This window comes from Lonchura striata, chromosome 10 (genome assembly GCF_046129695.1).
Source record: "Lonchura striata isolate bLonStr1 chromosome 10, bLonStr1.mat, whole genome shotgun sequence".
Taxonomy (NCBI): domain Eukaryota; kingdom Metazoa; phylum Chordata; class Aves; order Passeriformes; family Estrildidae; genus Lonchura; species Lonchura striata.
The window spans coordinates 7539277-7559467 of NC_134612.1; the positions used below are offsets into that span (position 1 = coordinate 7539277).

General features: G+C 54.3%; 6 non-coding genes across 6 annotated transcripts; 3 read left to right on the plus strand and 3 right to left on the minus strand.

Moving 5' to 3' along the window:
- Positions 1-4235: 4235 nt before the first annotated feature.
- Positions 4236-4317, plus strand: TRNAS-AGA (transfer RNA serine (anticodon AGA)). Its single transcript has one exon. It is a non-coding gene; the product is annotated as a tRNA-Ser (tRNA).
- A 792-nt stretch (positions 4318-5109) lies between these two features.
- On the plus strand, positions 5110-5181 carry TRNAM-CAU (transfer RNA methionine (anticodon CAU)). Its single transcript has one exon. It is a non-coding gene; the product is annotated as a tRNA-Met (tRNA).
- Positions 5182-6293: 1112 nt separating this feature from the next.
- TRNAQ-CUG (transfer RNA glutamine (anticodon CUG)) lies at positions 6294-6365 on the plus strand. Its single transcript has one exon. It is a non-coding gene; the product is annotated as a tRNA-Gln (tRNA).
- Positions 6366-13525: 7160 nt separating this feature from the next.
- On the minus strand, positions 13526-13597 carry TRNAQ-CUG (transfer RNA glutamine (anticodon CUG)). Its single transcript has one exon. It is a non-coding gene; the product is annotated as a tRNA-Gln (tRNA).
- Positions 13598-14703: 1106 nt separating this feature from the next.
- Positions 14704-14775, minus strand: TRNAM-CAU (transfer RNA methionine (anticodon CAU)). The gene has a single exon. It is a non-coding gene; the product is annotated as a tRNA-Met (tRNA).
- Positions 14776-15567: 792 nt separating this feature from the next.
- TRNAS-AGA (transfer RNA serine (anticodon AGA)) lies at positions 15568-15649 on the minus strand. Its single transcript has one exon. It is a non-coding gene; the product is annotated as a tRNA-Ser (tRNA).
- Between the last annotated feature and the right edge of the window lie 4542 nt (positions 15650-20191).

Consider the following 20191-nt stretch of genomic DNA (forward strand, 5'->3'; position numbering starts at 1 on the left):
TTACATGGACATGCAAGGTGGATTGGGACCAGTCCTAAAAGGTCTGGAAATGCCCTTGAAAAAAGCAAAACCTTTCATAGGAAAGAGGCTATGTGCCCTGGTATCCCTGGAATGCCTGAGTCCAGGGCACCATGTGCACTCATTTCCACATCAGCATGATTCAGGTTTGCCTGGAGCTCATGGATTTTCCCAACTCTTCCACATCACAATGATTCCCACAAGCTCTGGGAGACTGATCCAATATCCCTTTGAACTGTGAAATGAATTGAATGGGCAAAGTGATGCCTGCCCCAGGAAAAGGAGCCATGAGCCTCTTCCCCAAAGCTGCCATCCACATCCCAGCCTCAGGGCTGGACACACTGAGCAAAGTGGGTCAGTTTGTGTTTGAGAAAATGGGTCAATTTGTCTTTCAGGGAGAGATGTAGGCATGCCTTTGATCACCTTCCTACGTGTTGATTTCCTTGTTTTCTGGAGGATCCCAACTTCCCAAGCTGAGGCCAGAGCTTGTCAAGTGCCAAGATCAGGGCAATCCCAAACCTGGACACAGGCTAGGCCTTGAGTGGATTGAGAGCAGCCCTGTGGAGGGGGACTTGCAGGGTCTGGTGGTTGAAATACTGAACATGGACCTGCACTGCCGGCTGGCAGCCCAGAGCAAAAATCCAGTCGTATTCTGGGCTGCATCCAGACCTGTGTGGCCAGCAGGTCGATGGAGGGGATTGTGCTGCTCTGCTCGGCTCTCATGACACCGTACCTGGGGTACTGCCTCCAGCTCTAGAAGTCACAGCCTAAGAAACACACGGACCTGCTGCAGTGGGTCCAGAGGAGCCACAAAGAGCACCAGGCAGCTGGAGCCACTGCCCTGTGAGGACAGGCTGAGAGGGTTGGGGTTGTGTAGCCAAGAGAGGAGAAGGCTCCCAGGAGACATTCAGTTAAGAAAGGGAAGGATGCCTGGTTGGGATGTGTAGTGATGGGCCAAGTGCTACCAGTTTAAAACTGAAAACTTGTATTTAGTTCTGATGTTATATTAGATACACACACACACACACACACACATATATATTTGTATATATACTTAGATTAGATATTGGGAAGAAATCTTTGCCTGTGAGAGGAGTGGGACACTAGAACAGGTTTCCCAGAGAAGTTGTGCAACCTGTTTGTGGGGGCAAGAGCTAGGTGACTATAAGGTCCATTCTATCCCCAAGTGATTCTGAGGGTCATTACAAGATTTTGGGTTGTAAGAAGAAAGAGAACATTTGAGATGAAAGAGGCAGGGACCTGATCAGCAGGGAGGCCTTGCAAGTTGCCCCTCCCAGGAGTTTGGGTGTTTCACAAACAAGGAATGTTTGTGGCCCCACAGGGCTCTGGACCCAGCATAAAAGGCTGCGCTGCTCCCGGCTCTGCATCCTGGTCTCTGGCCTCCCTTTCCTTGAGGAACGAGGTAAGCCTGAGTCCTCTCCATCCCTCCCTGTGGGCTGAGCTGCTGTCATGGAGGCTGCCCGGCTTGATCCTTGGGCTGCCTCAGCTTGGCCCTGAGACAGAGCTGTTGGAGGCCGTCAGCCTTTCCATGCTGGTGGCTGGGGACAGCTGGGAAGAGGGGGCTTTGTTCCAGCAGAAGGGGATCAATGGGGCTCAGCCTCAGGGGGATGTGCCCAGCAGCATTTGCACCTGCCATGGTGTAACAAAATGTCCCAGGGCATCCCGGGACGTCTCAAACACAGCCATGTCTGTTCTGGAGAAGGGCCGGGACCAGTCTTTGCACAGGGGCCTTAAAGCCACTGTGCTGGCTGCTATTGCTGAAGTGGGGCATCCTTCCCATGCTGTGCCACTCGGAGGGCACCAGGAGGGTGTGGGAGCTGTAGGCACAGGGTGTGTTTAGAAGAGCCACCGTGTCCCTGGAGAGAGCTGAGGGACAGAGAGACAGACTGATCCTGAGCCGGTTGGTGCTCCCTGCTCTGTGTTGCAGCTTTGCCTTCGGCACCGAGAGATGTCTTGCTGCAGACCCTGTCCCCCACGGCCCTGCGGCCCCTGTGGCCCAACCCCCCTTGCAAGCAGCTGCACTGAGCCCTGCCTCGCCCGCTGCGCTGACTCCACGGTGTACATCGAGCCTTCTCCAGTGGTGGTGACCCTGCCGGGCCCCATCCTCACCTCTTTCCCTCAGAGCACAGCCGTGGGATCCTCTCTGTCAGCTGCTGTGGGCAGCTCCCTCAGCACCGCGGGGGTTCCCATCTCTTCTGGGGGCTCCCTTGGCCTGGGGGGCTCAGGCCTGTGTCTGCCTTTCCCCCGCTGCGGTCAGATCTGCTGAGCCCGGCGCATCATCCCCCTTGGCCTCGGCAAATGGGCCCATCTCTTTCCCTCCCTGGCCCCCCACACGTGTTCCTTGGCCTCTGTTCTGTCACGCTGCTTTTGCTCCTTCTCATTAAAGCCTTTGTGCAGCACCGCTGGAGACTTGTGGTCGTTTGTTCTCCTCCTCCCTCACCTACCACCTGCTCTGCCTGTGTGAGCACTGGCTGCTGTCCTGAGTTTACCAGCAGCTGCTCTAAGAACTTACAGAAATTACAACAGAGCACCAGAGCCTCAGTCACTGAGCTTGAGTCTGTAACCTGGAGATCAGAGCCCTGCAGGTTTTGGTGCCAATTTCTTCCCCGTGAGAGTTGAACCCAATATTTTGAGTAACATATCATTCCTGTCAAAGCTTCTGCACAAACATATAGCAAAATCAAGATTGTCTTGGTGATGTGGGGATGCTTTGAGAAGAGGATTGTGGGCTGAAAGGAGAAAAGCATTTATTGTCATGCCTGGACATAGGCACTGTGGCTTCAGCAGTGTTTGATGGCAAAGTTTACACTCTTACTCACTAAATGGATGAAGCATAAATAGAATATTGAATTGAAATAAATGGTTAATGTTTTAAAGGGAACATGGTGCATTCAGAAGTGTATGATAAGCAAACAATATGGATCCAAAATTCAAAGGGTGCAAAAGTGCTTGGCAGCACGTGATCCACAGTCACAGCAAGGACTTAATCTCAAATTCACGGTGACAACAGCCATACTATTTTCTGTTCTCTCTCACACACATAGACACACTCACACTCTGTATTTAGGTGTGTAAATACACCTATCAAAAATGCCCCTTGAAAATGGCTGGTCTAGGAAAATAGTTTCTTTTCCTGAATGCCACAACATTCCCATTGTCACACTTTCCAAGAAAGGGCCAGCATAAACTGGCTGGGATGAAACCTTGTTACGACTAAAGCCTCTTACAACCCTATAGAGAGTGGTCCAAAATGAGACCATTTGAGCTCTCCTGGCTCGCAGCAGGCAGTGACCAGCGGTGTCCCTCGGAGTGGGACGGCTCTCCCAGCCAGTGAACTCTCAGGGCTGCTTTACTTGGAGGCTGGCCCAACAAGGAGGAATCCCGGGCTGATAGCCTCACTCCCTGATGCCTGACCATTCGCCCGTCGGGAGATGCAAAGGCATCCAAAGTGAGTGTTTCACTAACCACTGAGGGGAATTTTTCACAGGTACGTTGCTTGTACTGACTCTTCACGTCTGTGTGCATGCACATGTGCATATATTTGCTGTAGCAAATCTGGGAGAAATACTGCTTTCTTAGATTTTTAAGTACCCTCGAGATCTGAGGAAGGTTCAGTTATAGTTACAGACTTACCTGAATGCTGCCAAGTGTTGTTATTTTGCTAAGTTGCTAAGTAAAACTTTGAAGTCGTAAGTTAGGTTAAATGCTATTAAGTGTTTTTCTTTCTGTCAAATTTTAAGGGAAAGATATTAATTAGGTATTAGGTACGAGTTAATTTAAAGTTAAGTTGGCAGGCTGTCAAGCTTTTAGGCTGTGGAACTTTGTATCCTTGCCCTCATTGTGTTTTGTCACACGCACACACATACTCATACACATAGAAACCCAGGCACACACACAGACACTCCCCTATATAGTTCTCGGTTCATTTCTGTTTTGATTGCTTGGGTTTGGTTTTGTCATTGCTTGTTTGATCTTGTTGTGCCTTAAGTGCCCTGTCAGTAGTAGAGTGAATCTTGCCAAGGAACTTTGCTGTGCTTTCCTTTAATATGAAATGTGGCTTTTACTGCTACCCGTGTCAGTGATTTTTTAGGCAATGTCAAAGTGTTGTTTGTAACGGGAGCCTTGTCCCGAAGTGCCTGGGTGTCAGTGTCGTGGCAGAGGGTCTGTGAGGAGCAGGGCCAGGAGGGCTGGAGCAGGTAGTTGTGGCCGAGTGGTGAAGGCGATGGACTAGAAATCCATTGGGGTTTCCCCGCGCAGGTTCGAATCCTGCCAACTACGGGGCACACGCCCCTTTTGGGCTGCGGGCAGCTGCTCACGCTGCACAGGTACCGCCCCACAGGTGGGTGCCATGGACAGCAGCTGGAGCTTCCAGAGGGCTCCTGCACTTGCAGCAGCCACAGTGAAGAAGGAAAGGACAAATGCAGGCCTGCACAGCTCCTGGAGCTGAGCACTCCATCACCTGGCAGTAGCACCAAGTGTTAAAGGCAAGGATCCTCAGCTTGCCAACCTGCCGGGGCACCAAGTGGCCAGAAGTCAGAGCTTTTACATCAGAGTAGCCAGGAGCAGGCTTGAGCTGAGGCACCAGAATGTGCAGAGCTAAAAGAGGAGCATTCTTTCTGTTGGCAGTTGCAGGCAAAGGCAATCCGCGTCCCTCGTTGGCCAGCAGAGGTGTGAAGGGGCAGGCAGGTGCAGTCCGTCAGCGTGCTGGGAGCGGCGCTGTATGTGAGGGCAGGGCTGCAGGTGTCAGGATGTGGGGGTGGATTTGAGGTGGCCGGGTCCCTCGCAAGGCCCAAGGCTGCAGCGTGCCTGCGGGGGTGCGATGAGCAGGTGCAGGGGGAGCGTGGGTGTCAAAGGGCAGGGGGCTGTGCAGGGCTGTGAGCAGGGCTGTGAGGGAAGGGCAAGGCCAGGCCCTGGAGGTGTGGAGCAGACGGCGAAGGGAGATGAATTTGTCAGGGGGTCTATAGTGCGGGGTGGGGGAGGCCGAGCAGAGGGGAAGGGAAGGAGTGAGGGCCAGCAGTGCCCGGCAGCATCAGGCTGCAGGGAGGGCAATGGCAGGCAGGCCTGAGGAGGAGCAGAGTGGCGCAGCGGGAGCGTGCTGGGCCCATAACCCAGAGGTCGATGGATCGAAACCATCCTCTGCTAAGGCACTTTTTCACCGACACTGCCTCGCCCAACAGCTTTTACCCTGCTTGGCTGTAGCTCTTTGGGCAACGCTGGCCATAGCCTTCCTCTTCCCTCAACACCTGCTACCTGCTTTTAGTAAAAATGATAAAACTAGAATAACACCACCTGACCTCTCCTGGTCCCGAAGGGCACACATCCTTCTCTCTGCATTTTCTCCTGCCACAGAACGGTCGAGCTGCTGTTCCTGCTTCACTCAGCCGGGCTCCTGCCCAGGACTCCCGGCACCTCCCAGCCCAGCAGGCACACACTGGTTTTGAGCCAAGTCAGCCTTGGCAAAAGCCAACTGCAGGAGCTGCCCTGGATCCTGCAGAGACTCCCAGTGAGTGGTGAGCCACTGCAACAGGGTGGGCAGAGAACACCTGGACATCAGGCTGGGGTTGCCATGGGGCTCAGGCAGTGCCGTTGCCTTCTCCTTGCTTTGCCTCCAGCCCTGCTTTGAGCAGGCATTTAGGCTTGAGTCCCCCTGGGATTGCTGTGCACTCAAGTTCCTTGCGAGAGGGAAGAGTTCCCAGAGAGGTCTCTGTCCTCCTTGCTCTGCACCCTAGGCAGTGAGTGAAGCTCTTCTTCGCAATGAGTGACTGAAGCTCAGTTGTTGCTCAGCCCTTGGTGTGGCACCTGCCCTTTCTGCTTGCCTCTCCAGCCCCTTTCCTGGGTTCCCCACTTGGGTCTTTATTCACCTTTTAAAGAGATGGAGCACTGTTTCCCTCTCATTAATCCTTAAGGGGATGGAGTGACCTGGGTTGGAGAAGAGAAGGCAAGGCAGCTTCTGCTGTGTGAAGGTGACTTCCCAAGGTAACTTTGGCTAAGTCAGAAAGGGCTTGTTGCAATTTGGCAAAGACAAGATGGTGCCTGATTTCAAGCCTGGTGCTTGTAAGAGAGGCCACGTCAGGCTTGCAGAAGGAGCTGTGCTGCTGCCCTGAAGGATGGTGTGATTAGAGAGTGCCTGGCAGCCCTGCAGGAAGGCTGCACTTGGAGAGAGATGTCCAAGGCGGTGGAGAGAGAGGCAGCCTCAGGTGGGAGCAGAAGGCTGAGTGAGGCTCAGCACAGGAGCAGAGGTGTGTGGTGCAGGAGGTCCTATGGTGTAATGGTGAGCACTCTGGACTCTGAATCCAGTGATCTGAGTTCAAATCTCAGTGGGACCTTGGCCTTTTGGTTCCCTCAGGCTTTGCCTCAGCCTGCTTACACACTCACAGCTCTCCTCTCCTGCTGAGGTGCAAGACCACCCACTCCGAATGGGTCCGGCACAGGACGCTGCTCTGGGACCACTGCTGCTATGTCAGATGCATCCAAAAATGGAGATTGGGCTACACGCTCTGGGCAGGTGTTTCCAGGTTGGATCATTCCCACAGCATCACCAAGTTACTGCGTGTGGCATTACCTGTATGCCCACCCCTGTCCACTGCTCCTTTCTTGCTCCTTTCATCTGTGGCTTCTTTTCCTCTTTTCCTGCCAATTTTTTTCTATTCCTCTGCAGTCCGTTCAAGGAGCTCTACCAACATTGGACAGTGCCCCGTCATTGGGGTTCCATTTGTAACCATGGGAGAGGGAAGAACCTTCCTTGCAGAGCCGGTGGCAGGTGAGGGAGGAGGAGAACAAACGACCACAAGTCTCCAGCGGTGCTGCACAAAGGCTTTAATGAGAAGGAGCAAAAGCAGCGTGACAGAACAGAGGCCAAGGAACACGTGTGGGGGGCCAGGGAGGGAAAGAGATGGGCCCATTTGTCAAGGCCAAGGGGGATGATGCGCCGGGCTCAGCAGATCTGACCGCAGCGGGGGAAAGGCAGACACAGGCCTGAGCCCCCCAGGCCAAGGGAGCCCCCAGAAGAGATGGGAACCCCCGCGGTGCTGAGGGAGCTGCCCACAGCAGCTGACAGAGAGGATCCCACGGCTGTGCTCTGAGGGAAAGAGGTGAGGATGGGGCCCGGCAGGGTCACCACCACTGGAGAAGGCTCGATGTACACCGTGGAGTCAGCGCAGCGGGCGAGGCAGGGCTCAGTGCAGCTGCTTGCAAGGGGGGTTGGGCCACAGGGGCCGCAGGGCCGTGGGGGACAGGGTCTGCAGCAAGACATCTCTCGGTGCCGAAGGCAAAGCTGCAACACAGAGCAGGGAGCACCAACCGGCTCAGGATCAGTCTGTCTCTCTGTCCCTCAGCTCTCTCCAGGGACACGGTGGCTCTTCTAAACACACCCTGTGCCTACAGCTCCCACCACCCTCCTGGTGCCCTCCGAGTGGCACAGCACGGGAAGGCCGCCCCACTTCAGCAATAGCAGCCAGCACAGTGGCTTTAAGGCCCCTGTGCAAAGACTGGTCCCGGCCCTTCTCCAGAACAGACATGGCTGTGTTTGAGACGTCCCGGGATGCCCTGGGACATTTTGTTACACCACGGCAGGTGCAAATGCTGCTGGGCACATCCCCCTGAGGCTGAGCCCCATTGATCCCCTTCTGCTGGAACAAAGCCCCCTCTTCCCAGCTGTCCCCAGCCACCAGCATGGAAAGGCTGACGGCCTCCAACAGCTCTGTCTCAGGGCCAAGCTGAGGCAGCCCAAGGATCAAGCCGGGCAGCCTCCATGACAGCAGCTCAGCCCACAGGGAGGGATGGAGAGGACTCAGGCTTACCTCGTTCCTCGAGGAAAGGGAGGCCACAGACCAGGATGCAGAGCCGGGAGCAGCGCAGCCTTTTATGCTGGGTCCAGAGCCCTGTGGGACCACAAACATTCCTTGTTTGTGAAACACCCAAACTCCTGGGAGGGGCAACTTGCAAGGCCTCCCTGCTGATCAGGTCCCTGCCTCTTTCATCTCAGACATTTTTCACCAGTTTCACACCAATCAATGTGGAAATGATTAATGTGTGTTCCAGATTCCTAGGCCAAGTTTTTTGGAGGTCCCATGCCAGTGTATATGGTTAGTTGAAATGAATTTTTGTAGTGTCTGTTACATTCTGTCACTTGTTCTCCTTGATGGTTAATTTGGCTCCAGTTCTAGTTAAATTCAACCATTAAGTGACACCTCAGGTCAGCTCTCAGGAGCTTTCAGTGCAGGCACTCAGGCTCATCCTGAGAGTCATTTCTCCCACAGGACATCACAGACGTACAGGACACTGTGGGTCAGTTGAGGCACAGAGTCAACACTGCACAACCCCATAGTGGGGAAGAGACCCAACTCTGCAGGGAGGTGGCCAAGCTCAGAGGCAAGGAAAGTCCATGTTCAGCTGAATGGATGTCCCCTGCAGGCCGGAGTGACAGGCATGGGGAACTGGATTACAGTCCACAGGCCAAGCCATGGCCTGTTTTGTGATCAAAGAGATGCTGTGTCCTTCCCTGCAAGAGCCCCACAGCCACACTGACCTGTTTTGCTCAGTGTGCTCATCCCAGAGGCCAGACACTTGGCTGGTGGATTTTGGGGAAAGGCTGAGGGCAGAGAGCCCAAAGCTGTTTTTTTCTGGGTCTAGGATGGTGTTTCCCATTCCATGCATTTACATTTCAAAGGACACTGGATCAGTCTGTCAGAGCACATGGGTGTCATCCTGATGGGGAAGAGCTGGGAAAATCCCTGAGCTCCAGGCAAGCCTGAGTCACTCAGTGTGCACTGGGTGCCACAGACTCAGGTGCTCAAGGGATAACAGAGCTCATATCCTCAAAGTTCTGCTGCAATGAACAATATTTCCCACCTTGTATCCCCAATCGTGGATCACCTGGTGCTTGTCTGCCATCTCCTGCATTTGCTGTCTCCCCAGGCATGGTCTTTTGTTGCTGCTCAAGGGCTGTAGTGATTCAGTATACCCCACAACGACCCCAGAAGGTCTGGGTGGAGCTCTGGAGGTCTTGTGTTCCTGTCAACTGCTCTGGGCAGATCAAAATGCCTCGGTTGCTCAGCAGGCTCTGGGCCTTGTCCTGCTGACTTCTAAGCATTGACACAGCTTATGAAAAACGTCACTACCCCTTGTACAGCTCTCCCAGGCCTGTCCCTTATCCTCCCTTAGGGAGCCCTGGCATTTTCTTTCATACGACTTCTGATTGCTGCCTCGTGCCCGTTGCCAGTGCACCTCTCAGGAGAGTTTGGCTTCATTCTCTCCAGAACCCTCAGGAGGTGGTGGAGGCAGCAGCTCCATGCTCCCCTCCATGCCTTGCCCATCCCCAGCAGGTTGCACAAGCGCAGTGCCCTCGGCCTCCCCCATGCATCAGGTGCTGCAGCCCTTATGTTCTGCCTGCTCCTACGGCAGTGCCTCTCTCTGTAAGAGACCCCCATGTACACCTCCCCTATCCCTGGGGACACCAAATGGGAACACCAACCCAGATGTGGCTTGTGCAGTGCCAAGGAAAGGGTATCAGCCATGGAATGATCAGATGCCAGGCTTATGAGGTGAGATCTGGACATGGATAATAAGGAACTCTCTGGATTAGGGGGACAGCTCTCCAGAGGACTCAGAGTGAAAACTCTCTTGGGGCAGATGTTCTCTCTGCTTTCCTGCCTTTCTGCCCCATAGGAGTTCCTTGTCACTGGCCAGAGAGTGCAATGCAGAGCAAGTGGCATTCCCTGCACGTACCCAGCCCTGTGCGCTCCAGGCTGCCACGGCATGTGCTCACCAGTGCAGACAGCCCCAGTGTCATCTCCTGCTGATCATTCCCCCTTAGGACTTGGGAGGCTCATCTGCAGGAGCCCTTTCCATCTCCTGGTGGCCTCCCAGATGTGCAGGGCATCCCTGGGTTGCTGCCCAGGAGACAAAGACCTGTGTGACAGTGGCAGTGTTCAGAGGACAATGGGACAAGGTCCACAGATTCTAGATGTAGCTGGGAAGTTTATTCTTCTCTGAGTGGGAGCAGAGGACTTCCAGTGTTCTCTGCCCACCTCCATTTCCTGGGCCCTTGAGCAGCCACTAAAAGACAATGCCTTTTGTAAAACTGCAGCAGCAGCAGCACAGGATTACATGGACATGCAAGGTGGATTGGGACCAGTCCTAAAAGGTCTGGAAATGCCCTTGACAAAGGCAAAACCTTTCATAGGAAAGAGGCTATGTGCTTTGGTATCCCTGGAATGCCTGAGTCCAGGGCACCATGTGCACTCATTTCCACATTAGCATGATTCAGGTTTGCCTGGAGCTCATGGATTTTCCCAATTCTTCCACATCACAATGATTCCCACAAGCTCTTGGGAGACTGATCCAATATCCCTTTGAACTGTGAAATGAATTGAATGGGCAAAGTGATGCCTGCCCCAGGAAAAGGAGCCATGAGCTTTGGGCTCCAGGCCCTCAGCCTCTTCCCCAAAGCTGCCATCCACATCCCAGCCTCAGGGCTGGAGACACTGAGCAAAGTGGGTCAGTTTGTGTTTGAGAAAATGGGTCAATTTGTCTTTCAGGGAGAGATGTAGGCATGTTGCAGAGGATAGATAGATACGATTGTTATTTTAGCTAGCTGGATGTCACTTCTACCCTTGGATGAATCCTGGAGTGAAATGGTCTGTTCCATCCCACCCCGCAAAAGATTGTGGTTCATCCCGCACCTCTGTACCTGCCCCTAAAACAGAGTCTGTAACCCCATTGGCCCATGCCTTGTCCCAGCCCACCTGGGAGCCCCTGAAAAGGGAGCTCTGAGCGGCCATGCGGCCTCTTGGATTTCCTCCCCTCTAGGACTCCCTCCCTGCCTGGGGCTTCCCCTCTCCTAAACCCTCCGTTTCTCTCCCCCCTCCCCAGTCCTCCTAAGCCCAGCCACGTGCTAAGCCTGAGAGCACGAGGGTTGGGCATTCCTGAATCTTTGAATAAACCTCTCTCCCCAAGAGCAAGCTTCAGAGATCTCTGCCTCCCTACACCCCCACCGTGCACAGGAGCCTACTCTTCTCACATAGGCATGCCTTTGATCACTTTCCTACGTGTTGATTTCCTTGTTTTCTGGAGGATCCCAACTTCCCAAGCTGAGGCCAGAGCTTGTCAAGTGCCAAGATCAGGGCAATCCCAAACCTGGACACAGGCTAGGCCTTGAGTGGATTGAGAGCAGCCCTGTGGAGGGGGACTTGCAAGGTCTGGTGGTTGAAATACTGAACATGGACCTGCACTGCCTGCTGGCAGCCCAGAGCAAAAATCCAGTCGTATTCTGGGCTGCATCCAGACCTGTGTGGCCCGCAGGTCGATGGAGGGGATTGTGCTGCTCTGCTCGGCTCTCATGACACCGTACCTGGGGTACTGCCTCCAGCTCTAGAAGTCACAGCCTAAGAAACACACGGACCTGCTGCAGTGGGTCCAGAGGGGCCACAAAGAGCACCAGGCAGCTGGAGCCACTGCCCTGTGAGGACAGGCTGAGAGGGTTGGGGTTGTGTAGCCAAGAGAGGAGAAGGCTCCCAGGAGACATTCAGTTAAGAAAGGGAAGGATGCCTGGTTGGGATGTGTAGTGATGGGTCAAGAGCAACCAGTTTAAAACTGAAAACATGTATTTTGATTTGATGTCAGATATATATATTTATATATATACTTAGATCAAATATTGGGAAGGAATCTTTGCCTGTAAGAGGAGCGGGATACTGCAACAGGTTTTCCAGAGAAGTTGTAGAACTTGTTTGTGGGAGCAAGAGCTAGATGATTTTAAGGTCCTTTCCATCCCCCAGTGATCCTAAGAGTCATCGCAAGATTTTGGGTTGTAAGAGGAAAGAGAACATTTGAGATGAAAGAGGCAGGGACCTGATCAGCAGGGAGGCCTTGCAAGTTGCCCCTCCCAGGAGTTTGGGTGTTTCACAAACAAGGAATGTTTGTGGCCCCACAGGGCTCTGGACCCAGCATAAAAGGCTGCGCTGCTCCCGGCTCTGCATCCTGGTCTGTGGCCTCCCTTTCCTCGAGGAACGAGGTAAGCCTGAGTCCTCTCCATCCCTCCCTGTGGGCTGAGCTGCTGTCATGGAGGCTGCCCGGCTTGATCCTTGGGCTGCCTCAGCTTGGCCCTGAGACAGAGCTGTTGGAGGCCGTCAGCCTTTCCATGCTGGTGGCTGGGGACAGCTGGGAAGAGGGGGCTTTGTTCCAGCAGAAGGGGATCAACGGGGCTCAGCCTCAGGGGGATGTGCCCAGCAGCATTTGCACCTGCCGTGGTGTAACAAAATGTCCCAGGGCATCCCGGGACGTCTCAAACACAGCCATGTCTGTTCTGGAGAAGGGCCGGGACCAGTCTTTGCACAGGGGCCTTAAAGCCACTGTGCTGGCTGCTATTGCTGAAGTGGGGCGGCCTTCCCGTGCTGTGCCACTCGGAGGGCACCAGGAGGGTGGTGGGAGCTGTAGGCACAGGGTGTGTTTAGAAGAGCCACCGTGTCCCTGGAGAGAGCTGAGGGACAGAGAGACAGACTGATCCTGAGCCGGTTGGTGCTCCCTGCTCTGTGTTGCAGCTTTGCCTTCGGCACCGAGAGATGTCTTGCTGCAGACCCTGTCCCCCACGGCCCTGCGGCCCCTGTGGCCCAACCCCCCTTGCAAGCAGCTGCACTGAGCCCTGCCTCGCCCGCTGCGCTGACTCCACGGTGTACATCGAGCCTTCTCCAGTGGTGGTGACCCTGCCGGGCCCCATCCTCACCTCTTTCCCTCAGAGCACAGCCGTGGGATCCTCTCTGTCAGCTGCTGTGGGCAGCTCCCTCAGCACCGCGGGGGTTCCCATCTCTTCTGGGGGCTCCCTTGGCCTGGGGGGCTCAGGCCTGTGTCTGCCTTTCCCCCGCTGCGGTCAGATCTGCTGAGCCCGGCGCATCATCCCCCTTGGCCTTGACAAATGGGCCCATCTCTTTCCCTCCCTGGCCCCCCACACGTGTTCCTTGGCCTCTGTTCTGTCACGCTGCTTTTGCTCCTTCTCATTAAAGCCTTTGTGCAGCACCGCTGGAGACTTGTGGTCGTTTGTTCTCCTCCTCCCTCACCTACCACCTGCTCAGCAAGGAAGGTTCTTCCCTCTCCCATGGTTACAAATGGAACCCCAATGACGGGGCACTGTCCAGTGTTGGTAGAGCTCCTTGAATGGATTGCAGAGGAATAGAAAGAAATTGGCAGGAAAAGAGGAAAAGAAGCCACAGATGAAAGGAGCAAGAAAGGAGCAGTGGACAGGGGTGGGCATACAGGTAATGCCACACGCAGTAACTTGGTGATGCTGTGGGAATGATCCAACCTGGAAACACCTGCCCAGAGCGTGTAGCCCAATCTCCATTTTTGGATGCATCTGACATAGCAGCAGTGGTCCCAGAGCAGCGTCCTGTGCCGGACCCATTCGGAGTGGGTGGTCTTGCACCTCAGCAGGAGAGGAGAGCTGTGAGTGTGTAAGCAGGCTGAGGCAAAGCCTGAGGGAACCAAAAGGCCAAGGTCCCACTGAGATTTGAACTCAGATCACTGGATTCAGAGTCCAGAGTGCTCACCATTACACCATAGGACCTCCTGCACCACACACCTCTGCTCCTGTGCTGAGCCTCACTCAGCCTTCTGCTCCCACCTGAGGCTGCCTCTCTCTCCACCGCCTTGGACATCTCTCTCCAAGTGCAGCCTTCCTGCAGGGCTACCAGGCACTCTCTAATCACACCATCCTTCAGGGCAGCAGCACAGCTCCTTCTGCAAGCCTGACATGGCCTCTCGTACGAGCACCAGGCTTGAAATCAGGCACCATCTTGTCTTTGCCAAATTGCAACAAGCCCTTTCTGACTTAGCCAAAGTTACCTTGGGAAGTCACCTTCACACAGCAGAAGCTGCCTTGCCTTCTCTTCTCCAGCCCAAGTCAGTCCATCCCCTTAAGGACTAATGAGAGGGAAACAGTGCTCCATCTCTATAAAAGGTGAAGACCCTCTGAGGAACCCAGTAAAGGGGCTGGTGAGGAAAGCAGAAAGGGAAGGTGCCACACCAAGGCTGAGCAACAACTGAGCTTCAGTCACTCATTGCAAAGAAGAGTTTCACTCACTGCCTAGGGTGCAGAGCAAGGAGGACAGAGCCCTCTATGGGAACTCTTCCCTCTCGCAAGGAACTCGAGTGCACAGCAATCCCAGGGGGACACAAGCCCAAATGCCCGCTCAAAGCAGGGCTGGAGGCAAAGCAAGGAGAAGGCAACGGCAGTGCCTGAGCCCCATGGCAACCCCAGCCTGATGTCCAGGTGTTCTCTGCCCACCCTGCTGCAGTGGCTCACCACTCACTGGGAGTCTCTGCAGGATCCAGGGCAGCTCCTGCAGTTGGCTTTTGCCAAGGCTGACTTGGCTCAAAACCAGTGTGTGCCTGCTGGGCTGGGAGGTGCCGGGAGTCCTGGGCAGGAGCCCGGCTGAGGGAAGCAGGAGCAGCAGCTCGACCGTTCTGTGGCAGGAGAAAATGCAGAGAGAAGGATGTGTGCCCTTCGGGACCAGGAGTGGTCAGGTGTTGTTATTCTAGTTTTATCATTTTTACTAAAAGCAGGTAGCAGGTGTTGAGGGAAGAGGAAGGCTATGGCCAGCGTTGCCCAAAGAGCTACAGCCAAGCAGGGTAAAAGCTGTTGGGCGAGGCAGTGTCGGTGAAAAAGTGCCTTAGCAGAGGATGGTTTCGATCCATCGACCTCTGGGTTATGGGCCCAGCACGCTCCCGCTGCGCCACTCTGCTCCTCCTCAGGCCTGCCTGCCATTGCCCTCCCTGCAGCCTGATGCTGCCGGGCACTGCTGGCCCTCACTCCTTCCCTTCCCCTCTGCTCGGCCTCCCCCACCCCGCACTATAGACCCCCTGACAAATTCATCTCCCTTCGCCGTCTGCTCCACACCTCCAGGGCCTGGCCTTGCCCTTCCCTCACAGCCCTGCTCACAGCCCTGCACAGCCCCCTGCCCTTTGACACCCACGCTCCCCCTGCACCTGCTCATCGCACCCCCGCAGGCACGCTGCAGCCTTGGGCCTTGCGAGGGACCCGGCCACCTCAAATCTACCCCCACATCCTGACACCTGCAGCCCTGCCCTCACATACAGCGCCGCTCCCAGCACGCTGACGGACTGCACCTGCCTGCCCCTTCACACCTCTGCTGGCCAACGAGGGACGCGGATTGCCTTTGCCTGCAACTGCCAACAGAAAGAATGCTCCTCTTTTAGCTCTGCACATTCTGGTGCCTCAGCTCAAGCCTGCTCCTGGCTACTCTGATGTAAAAGCTCTGACTTCTGGCCACTTGGTGCCCCGGCAGGTTGGCAAGCTGAGGATCCTTGCCTTTAACACTTGGTGCTACTGCCAGGTGATGGAGTGCTCAGCTCCAGGAGCTGTGCAGGCCTGCATTTGTCCTTTCCTTCTTCACTGTGGCTGCTGCAAGTGCAGGAGCCCTCTGGAAGCTCCAGCTGCTGTCCATGGCACCCACCTGTGGGGCGGTAGCTGTGCAGTGTGAGCAGCTGCCCGCAGCCCAAAAGGGGCGCGTGCCCCGTAGTTGGCAGGATTCGAACCTGCGCGGGGAAACCCCAATGGATTTCTAGTCCATCGCCTTCACCACTCGGCCACAACTACCTGCTCCAGCCCTCCTGGCCCTGCTCCTCACAGACCCTCTGCCACGACACTGACACCCAGGCACTTCGGGACAAGGCTCCCATTACAAACGACACTTGGACATTGCCTAAAAAATCACTGACACGGGTAGCAGTAAAAGCCACATTTCATATTAAAGGAAAGCACAGCAAAGTTCCTTGGCAAGATTCACTCTACTACTGACAGGGCACTTAAGGCACAACAAGATCAAACAAGCAATGACAAAACCAAACCCAAGCAATCAAAACAGAAATGAACCGAGAACTATCTAGGGGAGTGTCTGTGTGTGTGCCTGTGTTTCTATGTGTATGAGTATGTGTGTGCGTGTGACAAAACACAGTGAGGGCAAGGATACAAAATACCACAGCCTAAAAGCTTGACGGCCTGCCAACTTAACTTTAAATTAACTCGTACCTAATACCTAATTAATATCTTTCCCTTAAAATTTGACAGAAAGAAAAACACTTAATAGCATTTAACCTAACTTACGACTTCAAAGTTTTACTTAGCAACTTAGCAAAATAACAACACTTGGCAGCATTCTGGTAAGTCTGTAACTATAACTGAACCTTCCTCAGATCTCGAGGGTACTTAAACATCTAAGAAAGCAGTATTTCTCCCAGATTTGCTACAGCAAATATATGCACATGTGCATGCACACAGATGTGAAGAGTCAGTACAAGCAACGTACCTGTGAAAAAGTCCCCTCAGTGGTTAGTGAAACACTCACTTTGGATGCCTTTGCATCTCCCGACGGGCGAATGGTCAGGCATCAGGGAGTGAGGCTATCAGCCCGGGATTCCTCCTTGTTGGGCCAGCCTCCAAGTAAAGCAGCCCTGAGAGTTCACTGGCTGGGAGAGCCGTCCCACTCCGAGGGACACCGCTGGTCACTGCCTGCTGCGAGCCAGGAGAGCTCAAATGGTCTCATTTTGGACCACTCTCTATAGGGCTGTAAGAGGCTTTAGTCATAACAAGGTTTCATCCCAGCCAGTTTGTGCTGGCCCTTCCTTGGAAAGTGTGACAATGGGAATGTTGTGGCATTCAGGAAAAGAAACTATTTTCCTAGACCAGCCATTTTCAAGGGGAATTTTTGATAGGTGTATTTACACACCTAAATACAGAGTGTGAGTGTGTCTATGTGTGTGAGAGAGAGAACAGAAAATGGTATGGCTGTTGTCACCGTGAATTTGAGATTAAGTCCTTGCTGTGACTGAGCATCAAGTGCTGCCAAAACCTTTCCCCCCTTTTTATTTTTATATCCATATTGTTTGCTTATCATACACGTCTAAATGCATCATTTTCCCTTCAGTATTTTATTTATGCTTCATGCATTTAGTGAGTAACAGAATGAACTTTGCTATCAAACCCTGTTGAAGCCAGAGTGCCTATGTCCAGGCATGACAATAAATGCTTTTCTCCTTTCAGCCCACAATCCTCTTCTCAAAGCATCCCCACATCACCAAGACAATCTTGATTTTGCTATATGTTTGTGCAGAAGCTTTGACAGGAATGATATGTTACTCAAAATATTGGGTTCAACTCTCACGGGGAAGAAATTGGCACCAAAACCTGCAGGGCTCTGATCTCCAGGTTACAGACTCAAGCTCAGTGACTGAGGCTCTGGTGCTCTGTTGTAATTTCTGTAAGTTCTTAGAGCAGCTGCTGGTAAACTCAGGACAGCAGCCAGTGCTCACACAGGCAGAGCAGGTGGTAGGTGAGGGAGGTGGAGAACAAATGACCACAAGTCTCCAGCGGTGCTGCACAAAGGCTTTAATGAGAAGGAGCAAAAGCAGCGTGACAGAACAGTGGCCAAGGAACACGTGTGGGGGGCCAGGGAGGGAAAGAGATGGGCCCATTTGCCGAGGCCAAGGGGGATGATGCGCCGGGCTCAGCAGATCTGACCGCAGCGGGGGAAAGGCAGACACAGGCCTGAGCCCCCCAGGCCAAGGGAGCCCCCAGAAGAGATGGGAACCCCCGCGGTGCTGAGGGAGCTGCCCACAGCAGCTGACAGAGAGGATCCCACGGCTGTGCTCTGAGGGAAAGAGGTGAGGATGGGGCCCGGCAGGGTCACCACCACTGGAGAAGGCTCGATGTACACCGTGGAGTCAGCGCAGCGGGCGAGGCAGGGCTCAGTGCAGCTGCTTGCAAGGGGGGTTGGGCCACAGGGGCCGCAGGGCCGTGGGGGACAGGGTCTGCAGCAAGACATCTCTCGGTGCCGAAGGCAAAGCTGCAACACAGAGCAGGGAGCACCAACCGGCTCAGGATCAGTCTGTCTCTCTGTCCCTCAGCTCTCTCCAGGGACACGGTGGCTCTTCTAAACACACCCTGAGCCTACAGCTCCCACCACCCTCCTGGTGCCCTCCGAGTGGCACAGCACGGGAAGGATGCCCCACTTCAGCAATAGCAGCCAGCACAGTGGCTTTAAGGCCCCTGTGCAAAGACTGGTCCCGGCCCTTCTCCAGAACAGACATGGCTGTGTTTGAGACGTCCCGGGGTGCCCTGGGACATTTTGTTACACCACGGCAGGTGCAAATGCTGCTGGGCACATCCCCCTGAGGCTGAGCCCCATTGATCCCCTTCTGCTGGAACAAAGCCCCCTCTTCCCAGCTGTCCCCAGCCACCAGCATGGAAAGGCTGACGGCCTCCAACAGCTCTGTCTCAGGGCCAAGCTGAGGCAGCCCAAGGATCAAGCCAGGCAGCCTCCATGACAGCAGCTCAGCCCACAGGGAGGGATGGAGAGGACTCAGGCTTACCTCGTTCCTCGAGGAAAGGGAGGCCAGAGACCAGGATGCAGAGCCGGGAGCAGCGCAGCCTTTTATGCTGGGTCCAGAGCCCTGTGGGACCACAAACATTCCTTGTTTGTGAAACACCCAAACTCCTGGGAGGGGCAACTTGCAAGGCCTCCCTGTTGATGAGTTCCCTACCTCAGACATCTCTGGCGTTTTTCAGCAGTTTCACACCAATCAATGTGGAAATGATTAATGTGTGTTCCAGATTCCTAGGCCAAGTTTTTTTGGAGGTCCCACGCCAGTGTATATGGTTAGTTGAAATGAATTTTTGTAGTGTCTGTTACATTCTGTCACTTGTTCTCCTTGATGGTTAATTTGGCTCCAGTTCTAGTTAAATTCAACCATTAAGTGACACCTCAGGTCAGCTCTCAGGAGCTTTCAGTGCAGGCACTCAGGCTCATCCTGAGAGTCATTTCTCCCACAGGACATCACAGACGTACAGGACACTGTGGGTCAGTTGAGGCACAGAGTCAACACTGCAAAACCCCATAGTGGGGAAGAGACCCAACTCTGCAGGGAGGTGGCCAAGCTCAGAGGCAAGGAAAGTCCATGTTCAGCTGAATGGATGTCCCCTGCAGGCCTGAGTGACAGGCATGGGGAACTTCCTGACAGTCCACAGGCCATGCCATGGCCTGTTTTGTGATCAAAGAGATGCTGTGTCCTTCCCTGCAAGAGCCCCACAGCCACACTGACCTGTTTAGCTTAGTGTGCTCATCCCAGAGGCCAGAGACTTGGCTGGTGGATTTTGGGAAAAGGCTGGGGGCAGGGAGCTCAAAGATGTTTTTTTTCTGGGTCTTTCTGGGATTTTCTTTCATGCGACTTCTGATTGCTGCCTCATGCCCTTTGCCAGTGCACCTCTCAGGAGAGTTTGGCTTCATTCTCTCCAGAGCCCTCAGGAGGTGATGGAGGCAGCAGCTCCATGCTCCCCTCCATGCCTTGCCCATCTCCAGCAGGTTGTACAAGCGCAGTGCCCTCGGCCTCCCCCATGCATCAGGTTCTGCAGCCCTTATGTTCTGCCTGCTCCTATGGCAGTGCCTCTCTCTGTAAGAGACCCCCATGTACACCTCCCCTATGCCTGGGGACACCAAATGGGAACACCAACCCAGATGTGGCCTGTGCAGTGCCAAGGAAAGGGTATCAGCCATGGAATGATCAGATGCCAGGCTTAAGAGGTGAGATCTGGGCATGGATAATAAGGAACTCTCTGGATTAGGGGGACAGCTCTCCAGAGGACTCAGAGTGAAAACTCTCTTGGGGCAGATGTTCTCTCTGCTTTCCTGCCTTTCTGCCCCATAGGAGTTCCTTGTCACTGGCCAGAGAGTGCAATGCAGGGCAAGTGGCATTCCCTGCACATACCCAGCCCTGTGCTCTCCAGGCTGCCACGGCATGTTCTCACCAGTGCAGACAGCCCCAGTGTTATCTCCTGCTGATCATCCCCCTTTAGGACTTGGGAGGCTCATCTGCAGGAGCCCTTTCCATCTCCTGGTGGCCTCCCAGGGGTGCAGGGCATCCTTGGATTTCTGCCCAGCAGACAAGGACCTGTGTCACAGTGGCAGTGTTCAGAGGACAATGGGACAAGGCCCACAGCTTCTGGATGTAGCTGGGAAGTTTATTCTTCTCTGAGTGGGAGCAGAGGACTTCCAGAGGTCTCTCCCCACCTCCGTTTCCTGGGCCCTTGAGCAGCCACCAAAAGACAATGCCTTTTGTAAAACTGCAGCAGCAGCAGCACAGGATT